We start from the raw sequence: 14,262 nt of genomic DNA on the forward strand, positions 1-14,262 counted from the left end.
ACAGACCTTGCCGGGATAAGACAAGTTCTTACTCTTCCCAACACTTTCCCCTCTTTCCGCTGCTTTCCCCGGCTTCCCTCCCACTTGTCTTATGAAGTTCGAAGAGACAAAATTGAGAATATTGATCATGGAAGCCAGTGCTTAAAATTAGATTCCATGTATACTGTGTCTTTTAAAACTGAAAAAGTGTGTGTATGGCAGTGTTACTCAACCTGCAGGTCCCCAGGTGTTTTTGGCTACAACTCCCAGAAATCCCAGCAAGTTTACCAGTTGTTAGGATGTCTGGGAGTTGAAGGCCCAAAACATCTTGGGACCCAAAAGTTGAGAACCACTGGTGTATGGGGACTTATGGGTCAACTTTGCCTTTTCTAGGGAAAAAGTGGTATAACCATGGGTCGTCTGGTGTGTTGGTGGTCATTCAAATTGATCCATTTTACATCTTCTCACCCTCTCTTGTATTAAACAGCTGCAGCCAGATAATATCAGCAATTGTTTGGTGAGGATGTTGATCTTGTGCACATAATATCCTCCACTCAGGGAATGGGCTTAAGGAATGTTACAAAGTTCTGACTGACTGGTCAATCAATCTTGTGCTTTCTTTTTGTCCATAATTGCCAACATTTCCTAAGGCTGTGACAGCCAGATCCATTTTTTTGCAGTTTCTTCCACTGATGATTGCTTTTTACAGTGGACTTTTGTAAATCCAGCAGAAGAATCCAGAGTCCTCGCTCCTTTACTTTATTTCAGACTGTAGTGGAGGAGCAGATCCTTTAGGAAAACTCAGTGGGGGGCTGGATGTGTAGTTAACCCCCTTTTCTCAAAGACAGTAGTGGGAGAGGCAGCAAAAAGTTTTGGTTTTTGGAGTATTTTGGATTTCTGGCAAAAGGAGACATGCGACCTCATCACAAGGCACAAACTAAGTGTCCTAGGTCACTTAGTGCCTTTTTGGGGATGGAGCTCCATGGCAGCCATCAGATGATGTTGCCTGTGGCTCTATCCCCAACCAGGGTAAAAGTATCACCAGATGCTTTCCTGGAAACATGGGAGGCTTCCTGTGTTGTGCTGGTTTCAATGGAGCCAGCATGGGACCTCCCTGTGAGGGTGGCACTTTCCCCATGTGATGTGCACAGAGTGACAGTTTTGCCTCACTGCTCCCTTTTTCCTCCCCAGAAGCCAGGAGAAGCAGGATGCTTTGCCCGGCCTTTATGATAAGGCAGTCATTGTGTATAAGCTTAATGAATTTTTGGATTTTGTTCATCATCAAGGGGGAAATATGTGTGTATATTATGTGCATTTCCTTATTTCTTTAAAACATTTCTATGCCTCTTTCAAATCAAAATCTCTTTGAGGAGTTTTGTGAAATAAGAACATAATGAAATAAAAAAACATGAAGCATTTAAAATAGCCATGAGAGTAAGTTTTTTTTAAAAAAATACAAAGGAATCGACTAAAAGCATCCTGTAACAAACAGGCTTTTAAAGTCCCCTTAGAAACAGTGAAAGGTGGAGCCATAAATATCTCCCATGATAAGCCTTTCTATTAGGATCTGCTCAGAAGCAAATGTTATGGTCTAGGTTCCCAATACAAGAAATCTTTCTGTGGATTTCATCTCTAATCGCCAGGGCATAAATACTGATCTCAAAGCAAACAGCAGTTGCAAAACGCTCTTAATGAACTGTGCTATCTCTTATTTTAATCTTCTACAGGGTTTTCAAGCATCTGTTCATTTGTGAAAAAATGATTAATGGAAGAATGTCTTAATGTTTAGAATTGCTGCTTGGCTAACTTAGCCTATCTCAACCATGAGTGGGCTTTTTGTAAAAATGGATATGTCTTCTTTATTCTATTGTCCTTAAGTATTACATTTTGGTTTTGCTGATACTTTGCGGTCAAGATCTTGCTTTGTGAGATCAATAACATTATACTATAACAGCACAATATTCCACTTGATTTGCCATGGTGACATCCTATGAAATCCTGGGACTGGAAATCTGTTGAGGCCCAAGAGGACTTAAGAGGAGAATTCTAAATGCTCCATCCTAAACTGCAAATACCAGGATTCCATAGGACAGAACCATGGAAGTTAAAGTGGAATGATAGGGTTCCAACAGTGTAGTTTAATAGAGTCCTATCTCCTTACAATTGGTTAATAATAATAATAATAATAATAATAATAATAATCGCATTATTAGAAGAATGCACAGTTATTCCTGAACTGGACTGCTTGGTTATCAATAATACTCTTTATTGATTTTATCTTTTTGAGAGAGAAAAATAGAATACAGAATGGTATCTATCAGTTGTTACCAAGGAGCTCCAGGGAGGCCCTGTAAGATACAGCTTTCTGAGTTGGACAAAAACAGTGGTGGAAGAAAGTAAATGTCATATTTTGCCTCAGGTTATGAAGCAGAATAAAATTGGAAGCATCCAGTGAATCTGTTTCAGAAGAGAGATACCATCCCAGGATGAGAAAAAACATTACGTTGTTTCTCAAATTAACTCAGTCTACTCTTGGGCTACTTTGATAAATGCATTTTTTTTTCACATCTTGAGACCCTTTTTGTACACCAACTGCTTCTGACTATCTTTCTTTGCTATCTCAGCCCTGTATGGGTTGCTACAACCCAAAATGTAACCCCCTTTTCCCATCAAACACATCATTTTATTTTAAATCAGGAACACATAACTCCAAAGATCTGAGGAGCATCTCCATCTCCTCCAGTCCCACACAAAGGTAATTTCTGATTTTAAGAAAATGCTTTTCCCCCACTCCCAAAGCAAGGCTGGTGTATGGCATTTTATAGGAGAATTATCTACTTCTGATATGACTCTGTCCATGGATTGACATTTTCTGGAGAGACTTGCCTCTCTTTTCCACCACCATTACTGGTATATTTGGTGAAAACATAGCAGGAGACCTTAGTGGCTGCTCCCTGGCACTGGGATTCCCTTTCCAGAGAGGTTAGACTCTTCTTGCTACCTTTTAAATAGATGTGCCTTGGAAGACTAATTGTTCAAGGAGCAAATGTCATGCATAATGTGTCATGTTATCTATTTGCTATTATTTAATGATTTATGACTTTAAACAGGTTTTAATTTTTTGTTAGTTCAAGTGCATGTTTAGAATTTTTTAGCTATGGTTGATTTTTTTAAGACATCTTGATTCATGAATTGGGGAAAAGGCACATCACAAATATAACAGTATCGGGAACAATAGCAACAGTAATACAACACTCTGGAGGATTCTGGATATGTGATTGCCCATTTAGGGCACATTTCATTTAACAGTAGGATGAGAGCTGGGAGGGATCATTTTGGGGAAACATGTGGTTTATTAGCTTCTAGATTCCCACCACAGATTTAAAATATCTACAGTTGGTAGCACAGATGTAATAACAATTAGTGGTTAGTTAAAACCACAATACAGATAGTTTTCCTTCTCTTCAGCATACCAAGTCATAGTGCTAAAGTAGCATGTCATAATCTGCAAATTTCATCTCTCCTTCTTTCTTTCAAAACAATACTGTTGAACTGTTCACTTTTAGAATGAGATATATGTCTTGGAAGCAGATCTGAAACCAGGGATAGATTTGTTGGCAGCCGACAAAGACATATATATTCCTAAACAATCGCATGTCTTGTGGATCTGGCTTTATAATATTTGTTCTCTCAGCAGCTTCCGTTGCTATCAGTCACTGAAAGCTACTGACTCCAATTAAACTCAGTGCACATATCACTTCAAAGAGAGAACAAATTCCAGAAGGTTTTTCTTGGTACTTTTCACATTGATGGCATGAAATCAGGAAGGTGACTCTTTGCAAGAATCCAGTCACCAGAAAACAAATCATTTGAGAAGTTCTTCTTTATATGCAACTTCATTGTCAGAATGGAAACAGATATTAGATTTGTCATCATATCAGGTTTCTCTGAAACCTGAGTGGACATGCATTCTATACTATGAGGCAAAGTCTTCTGTTTCAAGAAGTCTTCTGTTTCCAGATGCCCGACCACCGTCTCCCAAAGCAGTTGCTCTAGTCCGAACTCAAGAATGGAAAACGGAATGTTGGTGGACAGGAAAAGAGATTTCAAGACGGGCTCAAAGCCAACCTTAAAAACTCTGGCATAGACACTGAGAACTGGGAAGCCCTGGCCCTTGACTGCTCCTGCTGGAGGTCAGCTGTGACCAGCAGTGTTGCAGAATTTGAAGAGGCACGAATGGAGGGCGAAAGGGAGAAGCGTGCCAAGAGGAAGGCATGTCAAGCCAACCCCGACCGAGACCACCTTCCACCTGGAAACCAATGCCCTCACTGTGGAAGAAGATGCAGAGCAAGAATAGGGCTCCACAGCCACATACGGACCCACAAGAACACTGGAAGACAATGATCCTCAGAAAGTGAGGGATTGCCTAAGACTCTGTTTCTTAATCAGAACTCCAACCCATTGTAGGGTTACAGTTTGAATGAACAGAGTCCCCACTAAGCCATGGAAAATCCCGGAGGCCCCTTCCACAAAGCTGAATAAAATCCCACATTTTCCACTTTGAACTGGAATATATGGCAGTGTGGACTCAGATAACCCAGTTCAAAGCAGATATTGTGGGATTTTGATATTCTGGGTTATATGGATGTGTGGAAAGGCCCTGAGCCACCTTGGACAAGTCAGATTTTCACAGTCTCAAGAGGGGATAAGGGAAGCTTACCAGGAAAGCCCTGTGATAGGATCAATGTAGGATCACCCCATAATTTCAAAGTGGCTTGTAACCACAATCTCCACAAGATCCAACAAGCCAAAATTTGTGCAAAATGCCTAAATTTATTAAACCTTTGAACTCAAAGATCTGTTTTGAGTATTAAGGTGAACTTGAGATTTCAAGAAAGGTAATCAAGATGGCAAGGTAGAAGCTGAACAGCAAACAGACTCATGCCCACCACCCACAAGGAAATAAAAGAAATTAAATCTTTATAAAAACACACACAAATAACTTTACTACAAATTGCTTATTCATAATCAGTTACATGCTTTTATGGAGGAAAGAATGGGAAGAGACATTGTAGGCAATATAATTCAGTGGAGGGAAGACAAGTTTTTGGTGGTTTTTAAAAATTGTTAAACACTTGAAAGTTAGAAATTATTGTTTAAACCAGGGTCCTCAAACTTTTTAAACAGAGGTCCAGGTCACAGTCCCTCAAACTGTTGGAGGGCCGGATTATAATTTGAAAAAACATGAATGAATTCCTATGCACACTGCACATATTTTATTTGTAGTGCAAAAACACTTAAAATACAATAATTAAAATGAAGAACAATTTTAACAAATATAAACTTATTAGTATTTCAATGGAAAGTGTGGACCTATTTTTTGCTGATGAGATAGGATCATTGCCGTGTTCTTTCAAATCATTTCAAACTTAGGTTGAGCCTGAGCAAGGGCCAGGTAAATGACCTTGGAGGGCCTTATCTGGCCCTTGGGCCTTAGTTTGAGGACCCTGGTTTAAACTATCCCTCATTTTCAAAATGAATATCCCTCAAAATGATTTACAAGCTGCTGAAAGAAACTAAACCCCAATAAGCATAGATTATCCTACCAATTTGGCATGCCTACCATAGTTCTGTTTGAAGGCATCTCAGATAGAAGAACATAATTAGTTGCCTATGTCATCCTTGTGAGGGAGAATGAAATATCTTATTTTGTGAAAGCTGTGGCTGTTTCTGAAACAATATTTGTGCATACAAAATGACTTTTTGTGCAGATTGGATTAAGTTAGTTTATTTGCTTAGATCTAATGTGCACTGTTTTTGGCTGAATTGTGTCACCAAAATTAGGGTGTGCATTATATTCAAGAACAACTCCATCCTCCATCATTTTCCTTAAAACCTAGCAGTGTTCACTCACCAACCCTGGGAATAGTCCATCTCTTCCTCCTTAGGAGCTTTTCCATTTCCTGCCTAGACCAAAGAACCTTTCAACCACTCTCATGGAGGAGGCAAACCCCTTTCCACAAAACACTGTAGCTGCTGATGTTCCAAAATTCAAGGTGAGTATGATTTTTTTAATAGACAGAACTTATTCTTTTATTCTCAGTCTCTGTTGAGTTGAGTGCTACCACCTTTACACTTTGCATTTTTTGGCAGCAACTAAGTAAACTGAAGAGAAGAGAGGGGAGTTGGAAGAAAAGAGAGGAGCTGGAACATTTGAAAAGCAGCTGGAAAAGTTGGACAAAATTAATTTGGTGCTTTCCCCATTCTTTGGATTGTTTCCCCTGATGTTTCTTGAATGAAACAGTCATAAAGAGCAGTTTGAAGGTGGACCTACACTTTAGAATTAATGCACGTTGGCAACATTTTAACTGACATGGTTCAACGCTATGGAATCATGGGAGCTGTAGTTTGATGAAGCATCAGCACTCTTTGGCAGAAAAGATTAAAGACTACAACTCTCAGGATTCCATAGATTTGAACCATGGCAGTTAAAGTGTTGTTGAACTGCATTATTTCTATGTTTTTGGTTTTGTAGATGCATACTGAGGGCCCTTCCAGACAGGCCCTATATCCCAGGATCTGATCCCAGGTTTTCTGTTTATCCCAGATTATCTGGCAGTGCGGACTCATATAAATCAGTTTAAAGCAGAAAACCTGGGATCTTGTAGGTAGGTAAGAGCACGGTCCAGAGTGACCCCCAGGTATTTGGGTGCGCTGCAAAAGCTCCAGTGGAATTCCTTCCCAGGTGATCCTCAGAGCTCGGGATGCTTGTCTGTTCTTGAGATGAAAAGCACATGTCTGTGTTTTAGATGGGTTGGGGATCAGCTGGTTTTCCCTGTAATAGGCAGTAAGAGCACCTAGAGCTTCAGAGAGCTTCTGTTCAACCATCTCAAAGCTCCCTGCTTGAGCAGTAATGGCACTATCATCAGTATATATTAAACTCTCTGTCCCTTCTGGCAGTGGCTGGTCATTTTTTTAGATGTTGAACATGGATGGAGCAAGCTTGCTCCCCTGAGGCAGGCTGTTCTTCTGTTTTTGCCATCTGCTTCTCTGTCCCTGGAACACAACAAAAAAGCTCCTGTTTTGTAGCAGGTTTCCTATGAGGCTGGTGAGGTGGTAGTCCTTTGTGATATTATACATTTTTTTCAGGGATGAAATCCTGGTATATAGGGTCTGTCTGGAAGAGCCCTGAGGCTTATTCTTATGGGTTTATTAAATTGAGAATGCTTGTTATCACCTGTGCCAGATGCTTTTTCACTCCCATATTTGCTCAAACTCTTAATTTATTGCAATTTAGTATTAAAAGAGCTGACATGAAACATTTTAAAAGGCAGAAAACATAAAAAATAGATTAGCAGCAAAAGATGCAATTGTAAAGTCATCTAGAATAGCTGTCCTGTGAGTCTGCAGTGTTGGCTTTCATACTTCTCCTTGTGGGAGACATTTTGTCAGGATACTTCATATCTTTTGCAGTACCATTCTAGCTTGCTGTGACAAAAGATAGATAATGATCATATTGAGAGCAAATGAGAGCCGGGAAATGAAATGTCTATATTAACATGGAAATGCACGATTACTTCTTGATTACTACTGTTCTGACTACTTTTAAATTACCCAATCAATTAGGAGTCTGGGGAAAAAACCCCTACTAACAATGAAGAATATGCCCATGCTAATACTGTTAAAAACGAATGGGCAATTTTTTAATCGCAATCGGATCTACTTATATTATAATTAGTTTCAAAAATAGATTAAGTAGCCATTTTATCTGCACCCTTGATTTAATCTCACAGAGTTGCATTTATTTATTTTTTAATTTACATTGTGCATGAAGAAATGTGCTCTGGTTGCTTGAGATGTTTATAATCTGATGTGTATGGTTTATACTTTAATTGCAGAGATGAAATAACAATTATTGTTAAAGATAACAGCATGGTGATATTCATTATAATATTTAAAAGGGAAACTACAATTGAAGTAACACAAGGATTTGGGTTTTCCTGAGTTATGACAAGTTGCATCTAAACTCTAGAATTAATGCAGTTTGACATCACTAACTGTCAGGGCTCAATGCTATTGATATGTGATTTCAGTTTTGCGATTTCATGGGTTGGGGGTCCCGGCATGCCTCGGCTCCAAAGGACTGAATGAGACATGAACTAATTGAAGTCAAGAAACAGAGTCTGTCTTCAGTTCAACCAAAATGGATGCCAGGAGAGACCTGAAAACAATAGGTGCATGCAAAGACATTTATAGAGGTCTGACAGCTATTTAAACGATGTGATTTTGCCACCCCATGCACGGATTGGTGAAGGCTGGTGCCAGGTGAGATTCATGCACGGATTGGTTGAGATGCACCATTCACCACGGCAGCCAGAGGCAAACAGTGGTGAACAGTTTGCAATAGTAAGCAAACAGTATTTTGCCCCCCCCCCCCAACCAATCACTGATATATATTTTCTGTTCATCATAGGAGTTCTGTGTGCCATATTTGGTTCAATTCCATCATTGGTGGAGTTCAGAATACTCTTTGATTGTAGGTGAACTATACATCCCAGTAACTACAACTCGCACATGTCAAGGTCTATTTCCCCCCAAGAGCGCCTCAAGAGCGCCCCTGGCCAAAATCAACTATACTGCAAATGCTTACTTTGCGTAATGGGTTGAGCCATTCTTGACAACAGCTGATTGGATTCTGTGTCTGGCAGGAATTTTAATAAACTGTCATCGCTCAGCTTGAAGTTTGTAACTATTTCTTAAGTCCCCCTCTGGTGGATATATGGGGAAAAGGAATGTGGGTAGATTTCAGATGGATGGGTGCTAATATTTGTCATCCAATCAGCCTGAGTGGGACAATTCATTTATTTATTTCCTGCATTTGTTACCTGCCCTTCTCAAGGGGGGACTCAGGGCGGCCTCACAGCAAGCACCATCCAGTGCTGTCACAATTATAAACATTCAACAACGCAATTAAAAGCATTAAACAATTAATTAAAACAGTTAATTAAAACAATTAATTAAACATGGTTAATTAAACAAATGATTAAAACATGCCAATTAAGATCCAAATCCAGGTCCAGGTCAATTCATTATCGCAAGTTGCTTAAACCTTCTTCCCACATTGCTGCTATTCAGTGGTCGAACACTCAATCTTATTGCCAAGTCTTGAGTTTCCTTCTAAAAGACAGGAGAGAGGTGGCCAGTCTGATGTCCCTGGGGAGGGAATTCCACAATGGGTCTAAGCACACCTGGATGGACCATCAGGGAGAAATAGGTGTTGGGCAACTCCGTGACTTTCTGGTATGCCTAGGGAATAGTTTATTGTTGAGTGCACATACATAATGCTAAGTGATTATGCCTGCTGCATGAAGGAATGATAAAATTTGCACTGTGTTCTCCCTAGTATGTGTGTATGCATGCTTATGCAACTGTAGATCTAGAGTTCTTCTGCAGAGGGTAGCTTGACTGGGTTTCTGGGGGAAAGGTCACCCCCAGATTTAACCATTGGGATCTTCCTTGGCACTCCATTGACTGTGGGTTTTGAGGTTCATCCGGAGTCCTGGTTTTCCAACAACCGACAATCATGGGAGTTACAACCTGGCAGAGAAAGTTAAAGAATTTGTAAAACTTCAACTTCTATGATCACATAGTATTGAGCCATAACGTTTAAAGTGGTTCAAACTGTTTAGATGCACTCTTAGGCCACTTCTTTTGCCCCGTGTGATAAGGCTGTCAGTGTTATCAGCCTTGTTATGAATTTCTGGGAATTACTAGTTACAAACAATGAAATACTTCTGTTTAACTTCATTAACCCACATTTCAACCACTTGCACTGAAGGATAATTTCACTTCTTTTTTGCAGCCCAACTCTAATAAGTAAGTGGGAGAGGAGGAGAATCTCTCCCATTAACATAACTTCACTGCTGACATGCAGACACAGAAGCAGAATGGCCCTATCATAACAGATGCGTTTTGGGAATATGGTGCTATATGCAGCTATTCAAAGGTTTTCTTCTTAATAACAGGGGACAGGTTTAGCACACATAGAAGATAGGCTGGCAATGAGATGCCATGGTATCACTGCCAGTTTGCCTCTTTTATGCAATGAAGTCACTAGTTTCAAATTTTACCTGAGATCAAGGAAGGAAGCAACTGTAATCTGAATTTGTGTGCAGTTGGTATTTCCACAACTTGTTGCAAACTCAAGTGAGAAAATTGAAAGCTGAAGAAAAGAGTGGATTCAATTCCCAGCATAAAAATGACCACAGCAGGGGCTGGAATTACAAAATGAAAACTACCCCAAGAAGGGTCTGCATAATGCATTGGGATAGTTAGAAAAGGTTGCAAATGCCTATGAATAAGAGCATCAGGTAAGTCTTCTTTACTCAGCCACCAACTATAGCCATTCTAAATCCTGTATTTCTATGTTGCAGGGTATTAGGAAGAATAAGAAAAGTTATTAGGGAATGATAATTTTGTAGACCAAAACAAATTGGTCTTTGTGTCAGTGATAGTTGGAAGATGCAAATGTGGTGATGATGGTGGGATACCATAAAAACCCCATTAAGCTCCTTCTGTACCTTCCTTCAGTCTAGATCAGGGGTCCACAAACAGAGGGCCAGGTCACAGTCCCTCAAACTGTTGGAGGGCCAGATTATAATTTGAAAAAAATGAATGAATTCCTATGCACACTGCACATATCTTATTTGTAGTGCAAAAACACTTAAAAATACAATAATTAAAATGAAGAACAATTTTAACAAATATAAACTTATTAGTATTTCAGTGGGAAGTGTGGGCCTGCTTTTGGCTGATGAGATAGGATTGTTGTTGTTGTGTGCTTTCAAGTCGTTTCAGACTTAGGTTGACCCTGAGCGAGGGCCAGGTAAATGACCTTGGAGGGCCGTATCTGGCCCCCGGGCCTTAGTTTGAGGACCCCTGGTCTAGATCATCTGAAATCCTGTTCTACATCTACTAAAATATCTTGTTTCTCTACAGATCCATCTCCACAATGATGATCCTTTGCAAAAATCAATTTCCCTTCAATTTCATCTCTCATGAGATTCTCTCTTATAAATATCTTCCACAGAACCTTTCTTCTTCCAAAAATTAAAGAACTAGAGAATACATTTGTCCAGATCACAGTAAAAAATAAGATTTGATAGAATGCCAAAACCAATACTGTTTCCGATCATTAAAAATAACGCACTGCATGAACACAGGGAGCTTTCTTTGATGTGCACTGCAAGGGCATATGAGGCTATCTTTTCTGTTCCACAGCTATTGCGGTTGCCTAATAAAAATTCATTTCTCTGTTGATTTGCACAGTGCTGGCAAGAAACTGTTATAGCCAGGTACTTGGGTCTTTTCTTTTCATAATTAGATCATCTCAGAATATAGTGGAAAAAATCCTCCCATCAATGAATTTTTTGTATTAAATGGAATATATCTACAATGGCCATCTAAAACTACAGACAGCATCTGTTTGGACTATAAAAGGTTCAGAGCCCTTCTGAAAAGAAACTTAGTATGATCTGTTGGATAGCTTCATCACTGGAATTGTATTTAATCATGTATTACCAAGAAGCAATAGAACTGAGAACACAGGTAAATCAATGCAGACCAAGCTGTCTTTGTGTCAGGACAGCTTCAATTCTATTACGAAATATCTTTCAAAACTCAATTTCTTTGTCAAAGTTCACCTCCAAATTTCTTTTCCTACACTCTTGGCCCCCAAAATTTCTGTTCTCCAAACAAAAAAGAAGCAGCTATTCTCACTCCATTCAGTTGAAACAAAGGGAAATGAGTTGAATTCATACAAATTGCACCCATTTTCTTTGTTAATTAGTTTTCTTTGAAGTTTTGCTCATCAGTCTTAGCAACATACCCAGTGATGGAAATTGTAGCCAAGGAATACCACTCTTTAGCCAAATAAATAAACATTGATCTTTGTATAGAGGTGATTATGATTTTGTATAACAATTTATTTTCTTCAATTCTTTTTGCACACATGAGCTACAAAGTTAATTGAGATTGCACTCATGTACATTGCTTTCTTCAGCAGAAGGTGGGGTTTACTTTCCTCTTAGATGACTGATTGGCACCAAACCAGCTGTCATTCTGGGACCAGATAAAAGCTTGTGCCAGAATCTTACTCAGACAGTATAAATTGGGGGTAGCAAGAATCAGCATCAAGGCGTTCACATGCATGAGTCCCTCTTGCTCCAAATACAGGAGAAGTCTAAATGCGGTTTTGTCCTGCATTAGGAAAAGTCAGGGAATGCTTCCCCAATGCTATGGTTCGGGACCTGCTTCTCTCCGCGATCGCATCTTCCCCTATGAACCAGTGCGTACCCTGAGATCATCCGGGGAGGCACTGCTCTCCCTCCCTCCGCTGTCTCAAACTCTATTGGTGGGGACAAGGGAGAGGGCCTTCTCGGTGGTGCCCCCTGGCTCTCGAACTCCCTCCCTAGGGAAATCAGACAGACCCCTACTTTGTCCTCTTTTCAGAGATAACTAAAAACCTTTGCTGATTTTTGCACGGGTGCCCGCATGACTTTTACCTGATTGGGCAGGAGGACTGTATCCTACTACTACACAAGCCCTAGAGTTTCCTGGCCATATAGATGCCTCCTTGCCCTAGACTGACACTTATTTATAGAAAAACAGCTGAGTAAATTCTCTTGACATGCCTTCCTTCCCCCATAAGAGCCAGCTACTAGATTCAGTGAAGGACATGAATTCAGGTGGTGATTGGGGCACATGGGGGAAGATGTTTTCACTTAACTCCTGCCTACAAGAGACGTTGTGACAAGAACTTGCAAAGGGGACTCTACTTCTGATTGATAGAGCCTTTCTCACTAGGGCCCCTTCCACACAGCTGAATAAAATCCCACATTATCTGCTTTGAACTGGTATATATGTCAGTATGGACTTAGGGTCCTTCCACACAGCCCTATATCCCAGAATATCAAGTCAGAAAATCCCACATTATCTGAGTGTGGACTCATTTAACACAGTTCAAAGCAGATATTGTGGGATTTTCTGCCTTAATATTCTGAGTTATAGGGCTGTGTGGAAGGGCCCTAGGAAGAAAAAAGTGGAAACATCTTCTTCCCTGCTTTCCAATCACTAGCAGAACAGACCTCCATTACTCAATCTGGTTTCTGGTTGTTAAAATGGGCTGAGAGCTACTGATTGATAAGATTGGCTATGACTACACAGGATGAGTGAATACAGAGCAGCGATGTATCCACAATTCTAGGTTACACATCCTTAACTTCAAGACTGAATATCAACCATGGCTTTTTACAACAGCTTTTAAAGCTTCATTGATTTTTACAGAAATTTACATATGAGTATAGTTTTTACAATGTTTTAAACTTTTTAGCTCATTTTGAGCTGTCTTGTTTTAACTTATTACATTGTTTAGTATCTTTTTAGTCTGTTTTTTAAATTGGTCAAGTTGATTTTATTTGAATGCCCTGGGCATTTAGACATAAGTCAGAATATTTTATCAAAAGAGAAATATGGTAGTTTCTGTTGCGGTTTATCAGTCTATGCAGAAGCTACCCAGTAGTCTTCCCAGCCCTCTAGTTGAATCACACAGAGTCAGAGTAAAAGGAAAAAACAAAATTTGCTCTTGAGTAGTCAGAGATAAATATGCAGCTTTACAAAACAACCAGCCTTGAAAATAAGCTTAGTCCATTGCAGCAAAATAACTTACACAAAAGTCCAATGCATTAAAATCATGCATTCTCTGCTTCTTCATTGGTGCAAGGAGTCTTGTAGTAAATTGTTCAGGATCTTCAGCAAGTCCTGTAATATAGAAGTCCCATCTGACCTCTTCCTGATCATCTAATCACCATCTCTATCCATCTGAATACATCATGAAGCACTCCTCATGATAGACTCCATGCAGGGAGTGGCTCAAGCTTAATTGCTTAATTGTCCAGGTGTTCTTCCTCAACACGCACCCATACAGGCAATGATCCTTGTAAAAACTTAGCATACATATGCACATCCTGTAATAGTTTCCCCTTTCAAGCATGTTAGTGGTCCAAACATCATGGTGTGTAGATGCTATCCAGGCATCTACACACCATGATGGCCCTCCAGGTGTTTTGGACTTCACTCCCAGAAATTCCAGCCAACTTACCAGCTGTTATGAATTTTGGGAGTGGGAGTCCAAAATACCTGGAAAGCTGAAGGTTGCCCATGCCTGTGCTAGCCCCTTCTGCCATTCATGAAAAAAATCTTTCTCTCCTCCATGCGTTTCCTTGA

The sequence above is a fragment of the Anolis sagrei genome, chromosome 5 (assembly GCF_037176765.1).
Source record: "Anolis sagrei isolate rAnoSag1 chromosome 5, rAnoSag1.mat, whole genome shotgun sequence".
In the NCBI taxonomy this organism is placed as follows: Eukaryota; Metazoa; Chordata; class Lepidosauria; order Squamata; family Dactyloidae; genus Anolis; species Anolis sagrei.